General features: G+C 37.8%; 1 pseudogene; it reads right to left on the bottom strand.

Moving 5' to 3' along the window:
- Positions 1 to 1,720: 1,720 nt before the first annotated feature.
- On the bottom strand, positions 1,721 to 3,424 carry LOC147524253 (uncharacterized; annotated as a pseudogene).
- Between the last annotated feature and the right edge of the window lie 18,339 nt (positions 3,425 to 21,763).

The raw sequence follows: 21,763 nt of genomic DNA, 5'->3' as shown, positions 1-21,763 counted from the left end.
GCAGATTCTAGATGGACCAAAGCTATGGCAGAAGAAATGGCAGCATTGAAAAAGAATGCCACTTGGGAACTTGTAATCTTACCAAAGGGAAAGAAGACAGTGGGGTGCAAATAGGTATTTACAGTCAAACTCAAAGCAGATGGGGCTATTGAGAGATACAAAGCTCGGTTGGTTGTGAAAGGGTATACTCAATCTTATGGTGTTGATTATCAAGAAAATTTTGCACCGGTTGCTAAACTCAATACTGTGAGAGTACTTTTGTCATTAGCAGCTAATAAAGATTGGCCTCTTCTTCAGTTTGATGTTAAAAATGCTTTCTTGCATGGAGATCTTACTGAAGAAGTATATATGGATCCTCCCCTAGGTATACCAGAATACTTAGATACAACAATGGTCTGTAAACTAAAGAAGGCATTGTATGGGTTAAAACAGTCCCCAAGAGCTTGGTTTGGCAGGTTCACTAAGTCTATGAAGAAGTTTGGCTACAAACAAAGCAACTCAGATCACACTTTGTTTTTAAAACACAAAAGAGGTAAAGTCACTACTTTGATTATTTATGTTGATGATATGGTGGTGACAGGTGATGATCATGAGGAGATTTATAGCTTACAATAGTATCTGGCTTCTAAATTTGAAATGAAATAGCTCGAAGACCTTAAATATTTCCTTGGGATTGAGGTAGCCCAATCAAAGAATGGTATTTTCTTATCCCAACAGAAATACATTCTTGATTTATTATCTGAGACGGGAATGCTTGGATGTAAGCCATTTGATACCCCCATTGAGCAGAACCACAAGCTGTTTTTGTGTTTGAATGCAACTCCAACCGATAAGGGGAGATATCAGAAGCTTGTAGGGAAACTGATCTATTTATCGCGATACCGGCCGGATATTGCATTATGCGCTTAGTGTCGTGGAGTCAATTCATGCATGACCCATGTAAACCTCATATGGATGCTGTAGAGCGCATATTGAGATATTTGAAATCTGCTCCGAGTAAAGGCTTATTGTTCTCGAAACATGATCACCTAAAAGTAGAAGGCTACACTGATGCAGATTGGGCAGGTTCAGCCGACAACAAAAGGTCTATCTCAGGATACTTCACTTTTGTAGGTGGAAACCTTGTGACTTGGAGGAGTAAAAAAACAGCCCCGATGAGTATCAAGATCAAGTCTTTGAAAGCTGAATATAGAGGTATGACATATGGGGTATGTGAGTTGCTGTGGTTGAGAAACTGGTTGACGGACTTGGGTGTTAAACCAAAAGTGGAAATGAATATGTATTGTGACAATACATCAACTATAGAGATAGCTCATAAACCTGTTCAACATGATCGGATGAAGCATGTGGAGATTGATAGACATTTTATCAAAGAGAAACTTGAAGCTGGAATTATTACTTTTCCATTTGTAAAGTGTGAAGACCAATTAGCAGATGTCCTTACTAAAACAGTGGCTAGCAAGGCGTTTATTGACTCTCTTGTCAAGTTGGGCATGTGTGATATCCACGCACCAACTTGAGGGAGGGTGTTGGAATATTTGTTACCTTAGTTAGGATTAGCAAGTATCTTGTAATCTTAGTATGAGTATTATCTTCTCCTAGATATGTGGATCTAGGAGATCTTCTGTATTCTTGTATATATACCTACTGTTTTATATCAATAAAATTATCAGAAATATTCAGTAAAACATCTTTGACAAAAAGTTCATACAATGGGAATGTATAGTTAGATTGAAATACAAAAAATTGATGAATGTATAATTAGTTGTTAATTAGTGCAGCGGACAAAATGACTGCATTAGTTTTGCTACAAATATGTTAAAATGGTCACTTGGAGCTGCATAGCCTATAGATCCCTTTACTCCAATTGAAGCACTCTGATTGTTATATGGATTCTCCACTGATGTTGAAAGAAGCTTTGCCAAACCAAAATCACTCACATGAGCTACCATATCATCATCAAGAAGAACATTGCTTGGCTTTAGATCACGGTGAATAACTAAAACATGGCATTGGTGATGAATATAGTTAAGAGCAGAAGCCACATCAATAGCGATATTTAGTCTTTGATGTACGTTCAACTTTCTTGATTGAGCATCTGATCAATCACTCTCTCGATGTAACCACTTTTCTAAACTTCCATTTGGCATGAACTGAAAAACTAGTGCTTTGAAATCATTACTTTCAAAATCCGTACTAGAACACGAAGTTAGAATCTTCACAAGATTTCGGTAATGGATTTTTTGCAAGGATTCACACTCAAGCACGAAACTCTTTGAAGCACCAACGTGATGAAGGTAGAAAACCTTAACAACAACATTTGTTTCTTCCTATTGGAGCATTCCTTTGTATACATATCCAAAACTACCGGAACCAAGGATATTGGTTGGAGCAAAACCATCAGTTGCTTGAAAAAGTTCTCTGTAGGAAACCCTTGAATGTTGTTCTTTAATTGACGGGATGGAAGATTTAAGTTTTGGCTTTATTTTCCAATAACGAATGAGAAAACATGATGGCAAAACAAATAACATTCCCAGACTTAGGGCAATTGCAAGCTTAAAAGAAACAGGCTTTTCACCTTTGTTAGTATCTTTACTTTGGCATTTCAGTAGTTTTAGATCTTGAATACCCCCACAAAGCTCAAGATTTTCTGCTACAGAAGTAGAACTTATGTTTTTAAAGATTCTTGCTATTGGTACCTCACCTTCGAATTTGTTGAAAGACAGATTCAATCTTTGGAGGTGTTGAAAGGTTTCCAAATATTGTGGAATTCGACCTGACAAGTTGTTCTTGGATAGGTCCATATATCGTATATTCTTTAAATAACTCAAGGACTGAGGAATTGTTCCTTCAAACAAGTTGTTCTCCAAGTTTAGTTCTTCCATACGTAGACACTTACCTAGAGTACTAGGAATTTCTCCAGATAACTTATTTCTAGAGACGTTGAATGTCCCAAGATTTGTAAGTTACCAACTTCTTGAGGTAGGGAACCTGAGAAAGAATTCTGAGAGAGGTCAAGAAAAATTGACAGGTAAGGAATATCAAAGATTTGTCGAGGTATGGTACCGGTTAGGTTGTTTTCATTAAGGTATAGTGATCGCAGATATTGAAAACCACCAAAACTTGAAGGAATGCTTCCTTCCAATATGTTTGTTGATAAAGCCAAGAGGGACAATTGAGTAATGTTTGCTAGAGATGATGGAATACATCTAGACAAGTTGTTGTTATTCAGATACAACTTTTGTAATTTCTGAATATTTCCAATGGAAGGTGGAATACTACCATGAATATGATTGTTTTCGAGCCCCAACCCAATTAGGTTGACAAGATTGCCAATGCCTTCTGGGATGGTTCCGAAAATTTGATTGCGTCCTAGAGAGAACAACACAATCTGGGTGGAGAGGTTGGAAATAGAGTTGGGCATGCAAAACACCTCCGAAATTGTTATAGCTAAGAGAAAGAATGTTCAGATTACTTAAGTTGGTCAAAGAAGTGATAAAACTAAAATCATCAGCTTCTCCTCTTCCAAGATTATTGTCACCCAAATTCAATCGATACAAAATTTTCAATGCCCCCAAGTTAGTTGGAACTTGTCCCGTGAAATTGTTTTCATAAAAATCTATTTCTTGGAGGTTAGAAGCATTAGCAAATGACACTAGAAGAGATCCTAAAAGTTGATTTCCTCCCACAATAAGTGATGTGAGATTAGGAAGAGTGGTGCCAATGTCTGGTGGAAGAGTACCAGTGAATTGATTACCATCGATTCCTAAATCAGTTATAGATGAGATGTTGTAAACTGATAGTGGAACTTCACCGGAAAATCTATTAACACCAATTAAGAAATATATTAGGCTTGGCAATTTACCTAATGAGTTTGGAATACTACCCTCCAACGTATTGGAAGCTAATGAAAAGTATTCAAGAGAAGAAAGGTTACCTTAAGAAGGTGGGATTTCCCCAATGAGATTGTCTGCTCAAGAGACAGAAAATAAAGATTTGATAATGAGCCGAGTTGGGTAGGAATCATGCCAGAGAGCTTATTATTACCCAAATTCAAGAACATCAGGTCAGTATACTGGGAGAGACTGACTGGAATTTTACCTTCAAAAGTATTATTATAGAGACTTAAACGCCGAAGACGAAACAAGTGGCCGATTTCTTGTGGAATTTCGCCATAGAAATTGTAGTCCTCGATGTAAATGGTCTGGAGAAAACTGAGATTACCGATGTGTGGCGATAAGTTGCCAACTAAACTCTGACCAGAAAGGTTTAATCCTATTACCCTTTGAGCATGACGCTTGCTGCATGTAATGCCCTGCCAATTACAGAAGTGAAAGGATTTGTTCCACGAGCTTAAACCTCCTTGTATTCGATCTTTAATGGCGATTAAAGAGACAATATCAGTCTCGTTGCTTGAGAATTCTGTTTGTAGCAATAATTGATTCAGTGAACAAAATAGGAAGATATTGAGATAATAACGGTTATTTACGAGTGGCAATCTTGGCCTGGAAATCATACTTTAAAATGGAATGAGGAGGGAGAGGGAAGATCATAAGGTAATATATAGGAAAGTCATGAGGGAATTCATTGTTGACTGACCGTAGTATTATCTTGATTGGACTTTTTTTAATACCTAAAATAATTGGACTACAAATTGTTCTTGATTTTTTTTACTCGGTATTCTTTTTCAGGTATGAAATATGATTAGACATGAGGTCTAGACCAAATGTGTGTGTTACTTTTGGAGCATGAAACTTGAAGTCTTTATTATTGTTTTGCTAATGACAAACTTTAAAAAATTTTTTAGTGCCTTTTTTTTTTACTTGTTCTTTCTTATTTTAAATTGTGGTGCTTTGTTCGTTTTCATTTCTTTGAAGTGTTTTCTGGTATGGAAAGATTTTGGAATGATTACGAAGTGTTTTAAGCGTTGAACTGTGTCCCTTCAAAAACGTTACCAAAAACAAAAAACAAAGGGCTTTTTTGACTTAACCCCAAAATTTATACCCCGTTTTTTTAGTTTTTTTTTTGTGAAAACCACCCATTTTCGAAATCAGTAGTGATTGCCTCCATTCCGTCAATTTTTTGTGTGACGGTGGTATTTTGTATATTGGCAAATTTGCCCCTAATTCAAATTTGCAAAAAAAAACAAAAACCATTCAATTTGCCCCATTTTCCAATCTCTCATTCATTTTTATCACCAATCAAAATCAACAACTCAGTAAACCCACTCCCCATATATATTCATTTACAACAACACTAATTTTCGTAAATTTTTCAGTGCAGTTATTTTTTTTACTTGTTCTTTCTTATTTTTAATTGTGGTGCTTTGTTTGTTTTCATTTCTTTGAAGTGTTTTCTGGTCTTCTTTGGAAAGATTTTGGAATGATTAAGAAGTGTTTTAAGTGTTGAATTGTATCCCGTCAAAAACGTTACCAAAAACTAAAAAACAAAGGGTTTTTTTGACTTAACCCCAAAGTTTATACCCCGTTTTTGTGAAAACCACCCATTTTCAAAATCATTAGTGAATAACCCATTCAAATTTGCCCCATTTTCAAATCTCTCATTCATTTTTATCACCAATCAAAATCAACAACTCAGTAAGCCCACTCCCCAAATATATTCGTTTACAACAACACTAATTTTCTTAAATTTTTCAGTGCAATTTTTTTTTTACTTGTTCTTTCTTATTTTTAATTGTGTGGCTTTGTTCGTTTTCATTTCTTTGAAGTGTTTTCTGGTCTTTTTTGGAAAGATTTTGGAATGATTATGAAGTGTTTTAAGCGTTGAATTGTATCCCGTCAAAAACGTTACCAAAAACTAAAAAACAAAGGGTTTTTTTGACTTAACCCCAAAGTTTATACCCCATTTTTGTGAAAACCACCCATTTTCGAAATCATTAGTGAATAACCCATTCAAATTTGCCCCATTTTCAAATCTCTCATTCATTTTTATCACCAATCAAAATCAACAACTCAGTAAGCCCACTCCCTAAATATATTCGTTTACAACAACACTAATTTTCTTAAATTTTTCAGTACAATTTTTTTTTTTTGTTCTTTCTTATTTTTAATTGTGTGGCTTTGTTCGTTTTCATTTCTTTGATGTGTTTTTTGGTCTTCTCTGGAAAGATTTTGGAATGATTACGAAGTGTTTTAAGCGTTGAACTGTATCCCGTCAAAAATGTTACCAAAAACTAAAAAACAAAGGCCTTTTTTGACTTCAGCCAAAAGTTTATACACTATTTTTGTGAAAACCACCCATTTTTGAAATCATTAGTGATTGCCCCCACTCCGTCAATTTTCTGTGTAACAGATGTTGGTATTTTGTATATTGGCAAATTTACCCCTAATTCAAATTTGTAAAAACTCTTCATTTTTAACATACAAATTTGTAAAAAAAAAAAAAAAAAAACCATTCAAATTTGCCTCATTTTCCAATCTCTCATTCATTTTTATCACAAATCAAAATTAACAACTCAGTAAGCCCACTCCCCAAATATATTCGTTTACAACAACATGATTGAGTGTTTCTTACACAATAGGTGTCGTCGCGCATAAAGAACACAATAGCCAATGTTTCTTACACAATAGCCACAAGCGGTACTAAAGAACGTAACTACCTTGTTGCTGGCGGCGAGGACGATGATGAGGTTGTTGGTGGTGGGAACTATGATGAGGGTGGTAACTTAATAGGATCCTTAACCAATAAATTGAAGAACCCTAAATTGATCTTTTGAATTGGAGATCAAACCACCTAATGACCTTTTGATTGGAGATCACAAACCACCGAATTCTTATTGAATTAAATAACTGCTTGCCCAAAACCTATTACAATGATACCTCTAAATTGATAAACAACCTCCTAATTTCACTAGGACTCAACTAAAGCAACTTTCCTAACTAGACACAACTCAATTAGAAATAACCAATTCTATTGGACTCCTAATAGTAATTAAGTATTAGGTTCCTAACATCCTACGCCCCGTGGAAGACGGCTTGTCCTCAAGCCGAAAAACTCGACTCTGCACCAGCAAATCATGTGACACCTTCATCTTGAGAAACAACAACATCAAGAAGTAAAACTTCAGGACCCTTGCAATGGTGACCAGGCTTGTAGAGTTCATCACAATTAAAGCACAACCCGTGGCTTCTTCGATCTTGTTGGTCTTTCCAAGAAAGACGTTTCAAATTGGAAGAGAGAAACAAAGAAGAGGATGAAGATTATGGCTTTGGAATTTCTAATTTTGTAGCAGAATGGTCAGACACTGCAATAATCGCTTCCTCTTGACAAAGTGCTAATTCAAAAGCCTCAGTTAAGCTTAATAGGCGAAATAAACGAACACCAGCTCTTATATCAGCATGAATACCGGAGAAGAAAATACTAACTTGATGGGATTCCAACAAATTCGGAATCATATTAACAATGCACTCAAACTCAAACTCTAGCTAATGAACTACAGGGGTCTATATGTTTTTGCAAACTAAAACAAGTGCATAATGCAAGAGAAAATTGCTCCCAAGTCAAATTACCTAGAGATCGTTTCATTCGATGATACCATGGGATAGCGTCCCCTTGAAGATGTACAACAACCAAAGGAACCATCTGTACGTTGGTAAGTTTATTAAGATCTTGATATTGCTCTGCTTGAAACAACCATCCTTCAGGATCTTTACCATCGAATTTTGGAAAATCAATACGAAGAGTGCGACCTTGAATAATAGCTCCTTGTTGGTTGTCGTAAGTAGGATTTCCATCAAGCTGAAATTGTTGAGTACGGTTACGAATAAGGTCGTGTTGAACAGGTAGGGGTGCTGGTCTGCCGTTTGCTAAAAGTTTCATAGAATCTTGTATCTCTTTGAGAATAGTATTAGTACTCTGATGATCCTGTATCAACTCTTGGACATTCGTTGACAGTGCATCAACTTGAGAGGTAAGAGCATCAAACTTCTCTTCTAATTCCCTTACCATAATCTTGAAGAAAGTCAATTAACTATGTAAAAAGGAGGGTTTTTTTTGGGTGGATTGGGTGAACAGGAGCCAGGAGGTGTCTTTTTAAATAGGGAAAACAACAACGTGATTGAGAGATGATAGATGAACTTGATAACTACAGAAGATCGAACGCTCTGCTACCAAATAATATGATCCTTAACCAATAAATTGAAGAACCCTAAATTGATCTTTTGAATTGGAGATCAAACCACCTAATGATCCTTTGATTGGAGATCACAAACCACCGAATTCTTATTGAATTAAATAACTGCTTGCCCAAAACCCATTACAATGATACCTTTAAATAGATAAACAACCTCCTAATTTCACTAGGACTCAACTTAAGCAACTAACCTAATTAGACACAACTCAATTAGAAATAACCAATTCTATTGGACTCATAATAGTAATTAAGTATTGGGTTCCTAACATCCTATGCCTCGTGAAAGACGGCTTGTCCTCAAGCCAAAAAACAATACCAGTTTGACAGAGCTTAGCTAATGAATTGCAGGGGTCTATATGTTTTTGCGAACTAAAATGAGTGCATAATGCAAGAGAAAATTGCTAATTGTTTCATTCGATGATACCATGGGATAGCGTCCCCTTGAAGATGTACAACAACCAAAGGAACCATCTGGACGTTGGTAACTTTATTAAGATATTGATGTTGCTCCGCTTGAAACAACCATCTTTCAAGATTTTTAGTATTGAATTTTGGAAAATCAATATGAAGAGTGCACCCTTGAATAATAGCTCCTTGTTGGTTATCATAAGTAGGATTTCCATCATGTTGAAATTGTTGAGTACGATTATGAATAAGGTCGTGTTGGACAGGTAGGGGTGCTTGAGGTGCTGGTCTGCCGTTTGCTAAATGTTTTATGTAATCTTGTATCTCTTTGAGAATAGTATTAGTACTCTAACGATCCTGTATCAACTCTTGGACATTCGTCGACAGTGCATCAACTCAAGAGGTAAGAGCATCAAACTTCTCTTCTAATTCCTTTACCATCATCTTGAAGAAAGTCAATTAACTACGTAAAAAGGTGGGTTTTTTTTTGTGTGGGTGGATTGGGTGAACAGGAGCCAGGAGGTGTCTTTTTGAATAGGGAAGACAACAACGTGATTGAGAGATGATAGATGAACTTGATAACTACCGAAGATCGAACGCTCCGATACCAGATAATAGGATCCTTAACCAATAAATTGAAGAACCCTAAATTGATCTTTTGAATTGGAGATCAAATCATCTAATGACCCTTTGATTGGAGATCACAAATCACCGAATGCTTATCGAATTAAATAACTGCTTGCCCAAAACCCATTACAATGATACCTTTATATGGATAAACAACCTCCTAATTTCACTAGGACTCAACTTAAGTAACTTTTCTAACTAGACACAACTCAATTAGAAATAACCAATTCTATTTGAATCCTAATAGTAATTAAGTATTGGGTTCCTAACATAACTGTGAAGATGTTGTTGTTAGTGGTGAGAATGATGATGATGATGATGATGATGACGATGGGAAGATGCAAGAACTTGTACCTGTTGAAAGTTCAAGATAAGAAATTTTAACAATATTTTGTGGACTGCATTAAAAATCTTCCAGCAACCAAGCTGTTGTACAATCAAATTTGAGATGATAATTTGTTATCAGAAACTACAATCTACAAAAAATTTAATTACCATTTTTTACTTGGATTGATATTAACTAGCACAAAAGCTCCTTTGAAATCATAGCTGGACAGTACTAGATTCTTCTGATAGTAGCTATTAAATGCATATGAGGCATGACTTTGAAGGTTATTTGGATTATAACATCTTCCTAAAGTTTGGATAGTTGAACAATCGGCTCCTCTGATCCCACATGCATAATCAAGCGCAACCTGAAGTGCACTCTCCATCGTCCCTATCTTGCCACGCACTAGCTCTGACCTAAGGTTGTCGGTGGTGTCACTAGATTAGCTATTGGTGTTGCAATTGGTGGCGGGGCTGGATTATTGATTGTTGGCAGTGCAATAGGAACTGTGAGGAATGGGGGAACTTGATTGCTTGCTGGTGGCACCATCGAAGGTGTAGTGACAGGGTTTGTAAGAGGTACAGTTACAGGTGTGGTGATAATTGGTGTGGTGGAGGGAACTGTAAATGGGTTTGTTGTAGGATTCATTGGTGCAAATGGGGCAAAGACGTATGAGTATTTTGACTTGTCATAAATTGGTTCTTGAAGTTCGTTTAGCTATTAAAACTGTTTTCATTTTTCAATGGCCTGATGAAGATAAGCAAGATGGTATAAAACTTATTGAGTTATTGAATTTGATTGGTGAGAAAAATGAAGGGGAGATTGGAAAATGGGGTAAATTTGAATGGGGGCTTTTTACAAATTTGAATTAGGGGCAAATTTGCCAATATACAAAATACCAACGTCTGTTACACAGAAAATTGACAGAATGGGGGGTTTTCACAAAAGGGGGTACAAACTTTGGGGCAGGGTTAAGTAAAAAAAGCCCTAAAAAAATTGTATCTTGGCACAAGTCAATATACATCGCCAAAGACTCTAATTATCACAACTCATAAGTCAAAGACCTGATTGCCATAAGTCAATATTACCAAAGACTTGGAATTCATGGATCTGTCCATGATTGAACCAATGAGGAATGCTTGCAAGTGAATTACCTTTTGAGAGCAATCTCTAGGTGGTGGTAGCAAAAAATCTCACGATCATTTGAAGACGCTCGATTAGGTTCTAGGTCAATCAGATCTCGCTCTCATTCTACTAAGTTGCGTCGTAGAAAATCTTGGTGTTTGATTCTGTTTGGGGGTGACATCCGTGTTCGTTGTTTATGGAAAGACCCACAACTCTTTTGGTTGTTGATAGTAAGTTGCATGTTAATACATGTTTTAGATAAAGTCTCAAGTATCTGACTATAAACGACTCATCTCATTCTTCGGTGTACTCCATTCCATTTGTATTTTATGGGAGTGCACCATTAAGGTAACCGGATCCTCTTTTTGGAGTATGTGGTTGTAAGTGTTGGATCCTTAGTCCACGTTTCATGTAACTCACACATTCATCTCTTGCACTTTTTCTCGTTGTTTGAGTAGTGTTTATCTATGGAGTGAGTTTACATTTTTATTTATTTATCGTATTTTTGGTTTTTAAAAAATCAAAACTGTAACGCCCGTATTTTTAAATACGTATTTTTCTATTTAATTAATTAATTAAATTATTTATTTTCAAAATTCGCTGGATTGGACTCGGGATACGTGGGCCTGGTTTTGGGCCCGAGTTTGTGTTGGGCTTGGGTTTCGGACCCAAGTATATAAACACATTGTTCTAGAGAATAGGGTTTTGAAGATAATAAAATAATGAAAATGGAGGCAGAGATGAAAGCTGGATTTCTGGAGGGTGGAGCGCGATGGCTCGGACTCGGAGAAATTCGTAGGAGCTGTTCATACAGGTGAGTAGCTATTTTGCTATTTCACCGGATTTGTAGTTTACATATATCGGCGTATACTGTTTCGGTTTTTTATACTGTTCATTATCCTATTGTATTGGACTTTGTGCCATTTGTTTTATTAAATTTTGTTAAATTTCGGATTTTGTAATTAAACTGTTGAACTGTGATACTCTGAACTTAAATTGTCGAAAGCTCGACAGAGCATCAATGGCGGCGTCGCGTGCCCGAGATAATGACATCGTCCTGTCTTTTGGGTTGTTTGAACCCTTTATGTTTTGGATTTGTATCGAGTTGATGTCGTCTTTGTCGAAGCTTAGAGGCGTTAATAAGGCGTCGGCGATGGTGAACCCGGAGGTTTTGAGTGGTTTTGAGTGGGTGTTGATTTCAATCCAAAAGTTTGGTGGTGAGGGGATCGGAACCCAACCATTTGGGTAATCTTGTTGGAAGCCTCGCGGAAAGTCGGTGGTGGGAGCGCGAGCCCCACCTCCTCTCTCCGATAAAAACGTTATTCTTGTGATAATGAGGGATTTTATTTTTGGTTTTATTTTAGTGTTTGATCTGCCATGTTGTTTTGTGGGTTGTTGATGTATGTTTGAGCGTTAAATTTGGATGGGGCCATTGATAGCTTGGAGGAGCCATTAATGGCGCGAAAATCAGATCTAATGTTGAGGAAGATGGGGGATCAAAGGATTAGAGTTTTTGATTTTATTAAAGTTGTAGGGTTTGTGGTTAGGAGTGAAACCGCTTGGTTCAAAATGGGAGTGGGTGGCCGGAAAATTTGGTGGCTGCTGGTGGTGGAGGATGTTGGAGAAGATGAACAGTAATTTCGGGTTTGGGCTTTGGGCCGGTTTAGATGGTTGGGCTTTAGGTGATAGTTGGGCCGAAATGTTTAAGTGTTTGGTTTGGGCCAAATTCTTTTAGTGGCTTGGCCGAAATTTCAATGGTGGTTGGGCCGAAATTTCAGTTTTAGTTTTTGGGGCCGAAAACTTAGTTGTTTTGTATGGGCGAGTTCTAATATTAGTCTAGGGGCCCGTTTATTTGTTTTGATTGGGCGGTTTTAGTTTAAATTTTGGGCGAACTTCGGTTGTGTTTTAGGCGATTCGATATAAGTTTTGGGCGGTTTCTAATATTGCTTGGGGCCAGTCCATAGGACTTAATATAGATCCCAATTGGGTCAGGTAGAATAAATGAGTTGGTTTTAGACTTTCGGGTTCTAAGGTTTGGGCTTGGCTAGTTGGGTCCGAACCATTACCTTGGTTATGAGCCCATGAGCCATGCACATTGCCTTTAGCCATGAACCATGGCTATGACCATGAACCTGTCGAACATGGAAATGATAGTTTGACTTTGACCATGACATGTTGACCATGACGTTTTGACTTTGACTTTGACCGTTGACCGTGGAATGTTAACTTTTCCAGTTTTTCTCATATTTGATTTTATGGACTATTCTAATAATAAAATGTTGTCGAACATTATATAACGTTGTTTGTCATTATCTAATTATGATTTGACGTGAGTAGTGTGTAAAGTATATATATATTGGGCTTTGATTGTGGACTGTAGACTGTTTAATTGTGCTACATTTTATGTTGTAAATTGTATGGACAAATCAAATGTTGAAATGCTGTGGAAGCTGATATAAATTTGGTTGTCATTATCTAATTAAGATTTGACGTTGATATTGTGACACTATGTAATATGTTGGGATATATATATTGAATGCAATAGTTTTGGAGACATAGATGTATAAAAGCTTTATTATTTTATATGTGAGATGCTACTATGAGGTAGTATAATATGTGTGGATATTTTCCCACGGTTTGTGGCGTAGTGCAATAATATATATTGGCACGTGAAATAATAAAAGTGGTTCTGAGATATAATTGAGATATTTCTAAATAGTGTGGCTTAGTGCAATAAGGTAATTGACCACACGCGATATAGTGGAATTATTATGAGTCATAGATGGATGACACCTGAATAAATTACGTAACGAAAATCCTAGAACCTGACTACCACAACTCATGTGATCTGCCCTGTGTGGGCGTATTTAATATATAAGATGTTGATATATAAGATGTTGTATATATATGAGATGTTGATTGACCCATGTGTTGGGCAATCGTAGCCGAATAGTGGCTTGATATATAAGATGTTGATATATAAGATGTTGTATATATATGAGATGTTGATTGACCCATGTGTTGGGCAATCGTAGCCGAATAGTGGCTTGATATATAAGATGTTGATATATAAGATATTGTATATATATGAGATGTTGATTGACCCATATGTTGGGCAATCGTAGCCGAATAGTGGCTTGATTATTCCGTTCGCAAATATTGGAACGAGACGCGCGATATTTTATGCCGAATAGGGGCATTACTTATATAATGGCTTCCGTGTGAGGATTTACCTGGTGTGCAGCATCCCGCTCAGGGTGGTTACGCACGGAGTGGTACATTATATAAGGGGAGGCATGTGGATGTACATGTTCGGTGTTGGATAGCGATTGTGGTAGCCAGGGGAACTAGGTAAGATATAGATACGACGTGATTTTAGGGACACGCAAAGAAAGCCAGAAATAATATAATTATGGTAATAAGATTGGTTGGTTATTGGTTTAGTTCGAACCTAAGGCGCCTCGATGGAGGAACTACATGCCTTATTTATGATGCGTATAGTTTGTTGTGTGGTTAGTGGGAAGTTAAGGCGCCTCAGTGGAGGAACTACCTGCCTTAATTATTGTACATAAGGATGTTATAGTAGTCGTTGAAAGTTAAGGCGCCTCGGTGGAGGAACTAACTGCCGTATGGATTATGTATATATTTGTATAAGTATATGTTGTTTTTAGAGCTACTCACACCAAAGCATTTTATAATCTTCAACCGATTTGCATGTTTGCTTATCGGGTGTGTTCATTCAATGAACATAGTTGGTAAGTTTTGACAGGTTTAGTGTTGAAGAAGGTGGGCTGCTGCTTGTGGTTTGCGTTAGCATTGCATTTCAGGATGTATTTTGTTTTCCCTTAAGGTGATATAGATTTTCAGTCTAGACAATGTATTTGTACTTTCTTTTGTAATTTTAAATAAGGAGTTATTGAAAAGAGATTTGTAACCTAATCTTATTTGTAAATTTTTGTAATGAAGAGGACTTTTGTTTAAGTTAAAATTTTTATTGGTTTTTAATTATCCGCATATTTAAACTGTTTATGGGTTTTTGGGAGTTGGTAGTGCGTCACACCTCGGAGATCGAAGAGTCGGGGACAAATAATGTTTTTCCGAATTCTGTCGAAATTCGGGGTGTGACAAAAACCATAAAAATTAAAAAATTAAAAAATTAAAAATATATTAGTAAGTCTAGGGAATCTGGCTTTAAAATACCCAAGTTTTTGTAAGATACCACATTTCAAGAGTATAGGCCACAAGATTTCCAAACTTAAAAAGTGTTTTAAATTTGTTTGGGGTTGGGGTATTTTGGTCATTCAACTCAAAACTTTTTGTCACCCCTTGCCTATCATGTTTATTCCAATAAAGTTCGTGTTAGTTAGTACGTAATAGTTTGATTGTGCTTCATGTTATTATATTATCTTTATAATATTCTTGTTACAGGTACTACCAATTTTTGCTACGTTTCTATGGTAATATCTTTTCTTCTCTCTTTACACTTTGAGGACAAAACATCCATTTATTTAGGGGTGGGATAGAAATATTTGCAAAAATTAGGCACATTTAGGATGTATATTAAGCATTTTTCTTTATAAAAAGTTTAAAAAATCATAAAAAGTATTTATACTATGCACTTGGTGATAATGATATTGTTTCATTTTCTGTGATGATATTAGTCTAGAAGTCTCATTTTCGCACTAGAATTAGGAGTAGCTTTTAGAAACTTAGGTTAATATATAGATAATAGTCATTGCATCTTTTCATAAACGTCTTGCATGGACATCATGATTGTACTTGGCAGTAGTTTTCTGAGACCTAGGTTAGACTACTTAATTTACAAATCTTGTGAGAATCTAGCCTAAAAGTCTCATATAAGTGAAATATTTGAGAGATGACACAAGGGAGTAGTCAAATCCGAGTAGAGTAATCACATGCCCACTTGTTTAATCACCACACCATACCCTAAGCGAGACTTTAGGCCCTCTTTGGATCAATATGGCTAGAAATTCAAACCTTATATTAAATTTTCCACTAGTCACCCCACTGAGCCTTTTATTTAGCATTTTCAAATTCATCAATATTTTTTTTTTCTAAGTTAGCAAAATTATATTAGTATGGGAAAAGGAGGTACAAATTACATCGTAGAAGATGGTTTGGGTTTGTATAGCCCCTAACCACCTTTAATCAAACCTATAATAGGCCGTTGAGGGAGATTCCCATCTAGTAAGCTAGTAGGGTCTTCCCTCATACAAAACTTGATTCGTGCAATTGAGTGAAAGCGCATGATTTGCGGCTAAGTTAGCTGCAAAGTTTGCTTCCCGCCAAATGCTTGTAATCTGACAGTGAGACAAGCTTCTTTGAACTCTCTTTCACCTTTGTTTTAAGAACTAGGGAAGTTGATCCTCTCCAATGCCATTACTGCCGCTGTAGAATCTGATTCCACCCATATTTTATTCCACCCCCTTGCTTACTGCCTCCTTAATACCCTCAAGAATACCCAGGATTTTAGCTATATAGCAAGTGTTAAAACCAATTTTTATGCACATAACTTGTAGGATTTTGCAGTTCAAATTCCTAAAGATTGTACCATAACTAGCTTCACCGGGGTTTCCTTTGGACGCACCATCTGTGTTGATCTTAATGATGTCGAGGTCAGGTGGGTACCACTTACAATTTCTGATTTTTTGAGCTCTCGGGTGTCTTGCTTGTAATCCCTATTTTTCTAGTATAATCATATCTGCTGCACCATACATACTTCTTTTAAAGAGGAATTAGGAATTATGGATGAAGATTTAGAGCTTTATCTTGCACTGCATTAAGTGTGGTCTTTTGTTGTCAAAAACTACAAGATTACTGTGTTTCCAAAGGAGAACCATTCCCTCCATTATGGCTGCAGTCCACAAATGTACAATGATTGTACTTCTGTGTTTAAGTTTGTAAAGTTTCTGAATCCAAAATGCCATGCCACCCACTCCTATATCTCCTTTGCAAAACTGCAGTCCCATATAATGTGCTGGAGGTTTTCTTCTGAATGACAACCCAAATAACATTTGGAAGCCATTTAAAAGTCTCTACATTGCTTGGCAGCGTTTGCCGCACACTTTCGACAAAGTTTCCAAGCAGTACTTGTAGATCGAGGATGCACATACTCATTCCAAACTTGTTGCTGCCAATCCACTTTCGTGTTTTTTGCTCAGATGACTTCAAAGGCTGAAGAGACTGAAAAGTTTCCCTTAAGGTCCTCTATCTAGACACTACAATCTCTTTCATCTTGCCTTATGACAGGTAGGTTCTCTGTGTCCACTCCCATTTGTTGCAGCAACATCAAAAGTGGAGGAGGTATGTTCTATACACCATTATGAATAATTGAACTGAGTTTTGCCCTGGAATTCTTTAGATGGGTTGTAGAAAGCTGTAAAGTCTATTGGATAGACTGCTCACCAACCCAAACATCTCTCCATAGGTCCACTTTGTTCCCATCACCTATAAGCCACTGAGATCTTGAAGTAACTTCGTGTAGAATCCATCTGATGCCTGGCCATAGAGATGACTTTGTGTAGCATTCGATGGGTTCATTATCCCTAGTGTAGTATTTACATCGCATAAACACAGCGAAATCATCTTATTTGTACTTTACATGCCAAGCCAACTTTATCAACAATGCCAGATTGAGCTCTCGTAACTTTCTAATGCCCATCCCCCCTTCCTCCTTCGGTTTGCAAACTTTTTCCCAAGAGACTGTTACACATTTCTTGATCGCAGGATTACCCAACCATAGAAAGTTCCTGAGTATTGATTATGCTTATTTAATGACGCTAGTTGGCCACTTGTAAACCCCCATATTGTATACTGAGATACTAGAGAGAACCAACTTTATAAGCACGCATCTCCCTTGAAAGGAGAGAAGCTTGCCTTTCCACTAAGTAATCATTTTCCTGATTTTGTCTAATAAAGGAGTCACTGTTGCCCTAGTGATTCTACCCTAGTATCACTGCTGCCCTAGTGATTCTAATAAAGGAGTCACTGCTGCCCTAGTGATTCTACCTGCTGTCAAAGGCACACCCAAGAACTTTTCAGGTAAAGCACCTATTTGAATGTTCAACATTTGATGGAGATGTTCCTGCCTTTCTTGGGTCATACCACCTAGAAACATCTTGCTTTTAGTCTTGTTGATTATCTGTCCTGAAGATGCTTGGTATCTTTCCATTAATTCTGCTATGCTAGCCACACTTCTGTGATCCCCTCTTGAGAAAATAATGATATCGTTTGCATACAGTGAGTTGGTGCACTCACTCCTTTAGCACTAGTTAGAGGCATAGTTTTCCTTATCTCTCTGAGTTTGTTCAAGCCCCTACTTAGTGTATCCCCCTTGTCTCAAGCCCCTACCAACTGGTATATAACCAACTGGCCCACCATTTAAAAGCACAGATAGTTTAGCAGTCCTCAACAATGCCATCACCATCTTTATCCATTTCTCCGCAAACCCAAATCTCTCTAGCATGACAACTAAGAACTCCCAACTCAGTGTATCATAAGCTTGAGATATGTCAACTTTCAAAGCAAAATTCCCACCATATGCTTTCTTGTCTAACACATTCATCATCTCAGAAGCAAAACCAATACTGGATTGTGGCTCTCTCCCCTTGATGAAACCACTTTGCTCCTTTGAAACCAAACCCTCAATGAAGTTGTTTAGCCTAATCTGCATAATCTTTGAAAAAAATTTAATGAGGAAGTTACTCATGCATATAGGCCGATATTGGGACAGCTTACTTGCATTTTTATCTTTTGGAATGAGGGCAATGAAACTTGCATTCACACCATTTGGTATGATGGCCTCTCTGAAAAAGGACTTGACTGCCATACAAACATCCTTTCTTATGATATCCCAACAATGCACATAAAAACAACCTTGGTAACCATCTGGGCCTGGGGAGCTGTCTGCATTACTACTCTTAATGGCTTCAAAGATCTCTGTGTCGCAAGGGATCGAACATAGAATCTCATTCATATCTGTAGTGACTCTCAAAGGAATGAGATTCATTAAGGCATCATCGATCATTACTTCTTTATATTGGAATTTCTCTGTGTAGTATTGAACAATGTGCTGAGCTATATCTTGCTGGGTGTACAAGACATTTCCATCTTCTGTTTTCATCTCTGTTATCATAGACTTGGCTTGCTTGATGTTGCATACTGATAAGCACCCAAAACTGTATTATAAAACCCCATAGAGACATAACATTTTGGTTAATTATGTGCTTAAGAATCATAAAATAATCATATTTTTGTGCTTTTGTAGGTTTGCGCAACCAATGTAAAAATGAGGATAAAGCCAGTATTTAAGCACGAAATTGTGTGTCTACGTAAAGCTTTCCGAGTTAGCTCATGCAAAGCTTAACAAAACCCGCCTAAAGCCCAGGAACTCTAACAGGACGATTCCAAGTCAGAAAGGGATTACGTGCACATAAGCATCAGAGTTTCGAAGCTCATATCTTTTGAACCAGGACTCCAATTTCGGCGAGTGAGCTTCTTAGACAATCAGTGCAAAAAACTCTACGCAAAGGTAGGAAGTTGTAAAAATGCCAAAAGACTGGCCTGCCACTGGATGTAGCATGTGGACCTACTATGCGGGCCCACATGATTGGATGAGTCATCATGCAAGTCAAGACAAAATATGCAAATAATTGGCACAAATTGACACCTTGCATGATATTAATGAAGTTGACTAGATTTAGGTGCTAATAGTGTAAAAAAATGCAAGGTCTCAATTTGTTTTGATTTGGAGATAAAATAGAAGTTAATGTTATTAATGGTGGGAGTTGGTTCATGTGGGTGAAATGAGAGAAAAGCTTGAAATGGGCTGATTGGTATTTCATTTTTGACACACACTCCATTCATTCTATGTTCATGCATTTTATTTTCTAAGTTAAGCTTAGTTTGGTGTAATAGTGTTAATGGAAACTGACAGGGGGATTTCCCATCACTGAACAGATGACACGTGTATGGGAAATAACCTAAGACTATAGATGTCCAGAATGAGACGAGGACCATCGGATCAGTTCTATGAGTAAGTAATCTCGTGCATAGCGCGAGTGTTTAGTGAACATGTGCCAGGCACATGGCTGACTGCCTTCCAACATAACAGTTACCCAGTCATTAGGAACTAATGTAGACAGTCCCTGAACAGAAGGGAACTGAAGATGGCGATCTTTGATGATAAGGACGGAATCGTGAAGACATATCTTAGGAGTTTCCTTTTAGATATAATCTTCCCATACACGATGGGACATTATGATCAGCAAGGAAACTTACCACTCACAAAGATATGGTATAGATTCAGACTTCCATAAAGAGGGAATTTCTAATAAGAAGATAGAGTCCAAAGATGGAAAGGAACTCATAAGCGGTGAAGACAGCCCTAACCCTAAGACTCTCAAAGCTCTTCCTATATAAACTATAAGGATTTCGCTCTTAGGAACTACGCAAGATAGGGTTTGATTCTCCATAATAAACAAGGAGATATGTAGGCAGTCGTCAGACGGTTCAACCCTGAACTCACAATCATCTCATCCCATCTCCATTCATTAAAAGGTTCCAAGATCACAAGGGACAGAGAAAGATCAGGGAAAACTCAAAAAATCCCCCACATCTAGTGGCGCCCTCTGTGGGGACGCAAAGCAGGCAAATATACGTTTCAGACGATTGATTTAGCCTAAAAGCTCTTACGGTTGTGATGGCAGGAGCAAAGAAAACAAAGGGTGACAATACCACACGCAGCATCGCTGTGAGAAAAGAAGAGCATGAGACACTTGAAGAGGGGACAATGTTGGTCACCATGACGTGAACAACCCCCTCCAAAGACCCATGACCATCACCGACGCACCAACAATTCCCGGTGTAGGCCCCAGGAATAACGCTCAAGAGGAGCGTCAAGATGGTGAGAATGCTGTCTCACCAACCTAGAGTCTGTTCAGGTAAGCCAGGCAGTACAGGCTCTAGAACAGCAAAGGAGCAATCTTGAATGAGAAGTACAGCTGCTGAGGTATCTGTATCAATCTGACACAGGGAAGGAGCCACTCATCGACCTCGATGATGACGACCTTCTAGAAGGTGGTCGTGAAAAGAACCCAAGGCGTGGGGGTCCAGCTCGACACGAGACATCTGAATCAGAATACAACAACTCAGATGAGGACTTGGATACAGCATCCGAACCAGAGTCAACCGACCAGGATTGTGATGTCGACCCTTGACACAGAAAAAGAGCTCAGACCAAGAAGCATTCTACTAAAGAAGCTGCATGGGAAACTGAGAAGAATGACCTGATCTGTCAGATGCATCGGATGACATGTAAGGGGAGAAAAATGCAAGACTCCCTCATTCAATCTGCCATAATGAGGGTAGGCAAATCTGCTTTCACATCACGGGTGATGAGGAAACCATATCCCCATGGTTACAGACAACCGAAGTTCAGTGTCTTTAGTGGCAAGTAAGATCCGGTGGATCATGTATTAAGGTATCGTGCCACTATGGGACAATATGAGAGATATGACCATGTCATGTGTCAGGAATTCAAAGCCTCCTTGTCTGAGTTTACTCTCCAGTGGTACCACAGATTACCTGAGCGTCAGATCAGGTCCCCAGAAGAACTATTTAGGACCTTCATAGACAGGTACTCGTGCAACAAGCATCAACCTAAAAGGATCAATGCACTGTTCAACATCAAGAAAAAGGATGGAGAGGCACTGAGATCCTACATTCAACGATTCATGAAAATTTCCATCCAAATAGAGTCTTGTGATGAACAGACTGCTATAATAGCTTTTAAACAAGGGTTGGATGAAAACAACGCCTTATTAGGATATCTCTCTAGAAAACCACCCCGTGATTTAGAGGAACTTCTTGACTAGGTTGAAACTCATGCGGGGTGGGAAGAAGATGTCTTGAACAGACGTCAAGAAACGAAGAAAGCTAGTCAGATAGTTCCTGGAATTCCTCAAGAAGGGAATGTAAATTCTTCCCCTCAAAAATCAAAGAGAGACCGTAATCGTGGTCGCCAAAGGGACGAATCCCCATCAAAGGGATGAACGCCCAGAGGGCAATACTAGAATGTAGCCAGTAGTGCAGATGGAAAGCAACAG

The sequence above is a fragment of the Coptis chinensis genome, chromosome 1 (genome assembly GCF_015680905.1).
Source record: "Coptis chinensis isolate HL-2020 chromosome 1, ASM1568090v1, whole genome shotgun sequence".
Classification (NCBI taxonomy): domain Eukaryota; kingdom Viridiplantae; phylum Streptophyta; class Magnoliopsida; order Ranunculales; family Ranunculaceae; genus Coptis; species Coptis chinensis.
Note: the sequence above shows the minus strand (reverse complement) of the source record. Positions and strands in the feature narration are given on the sequence as shown.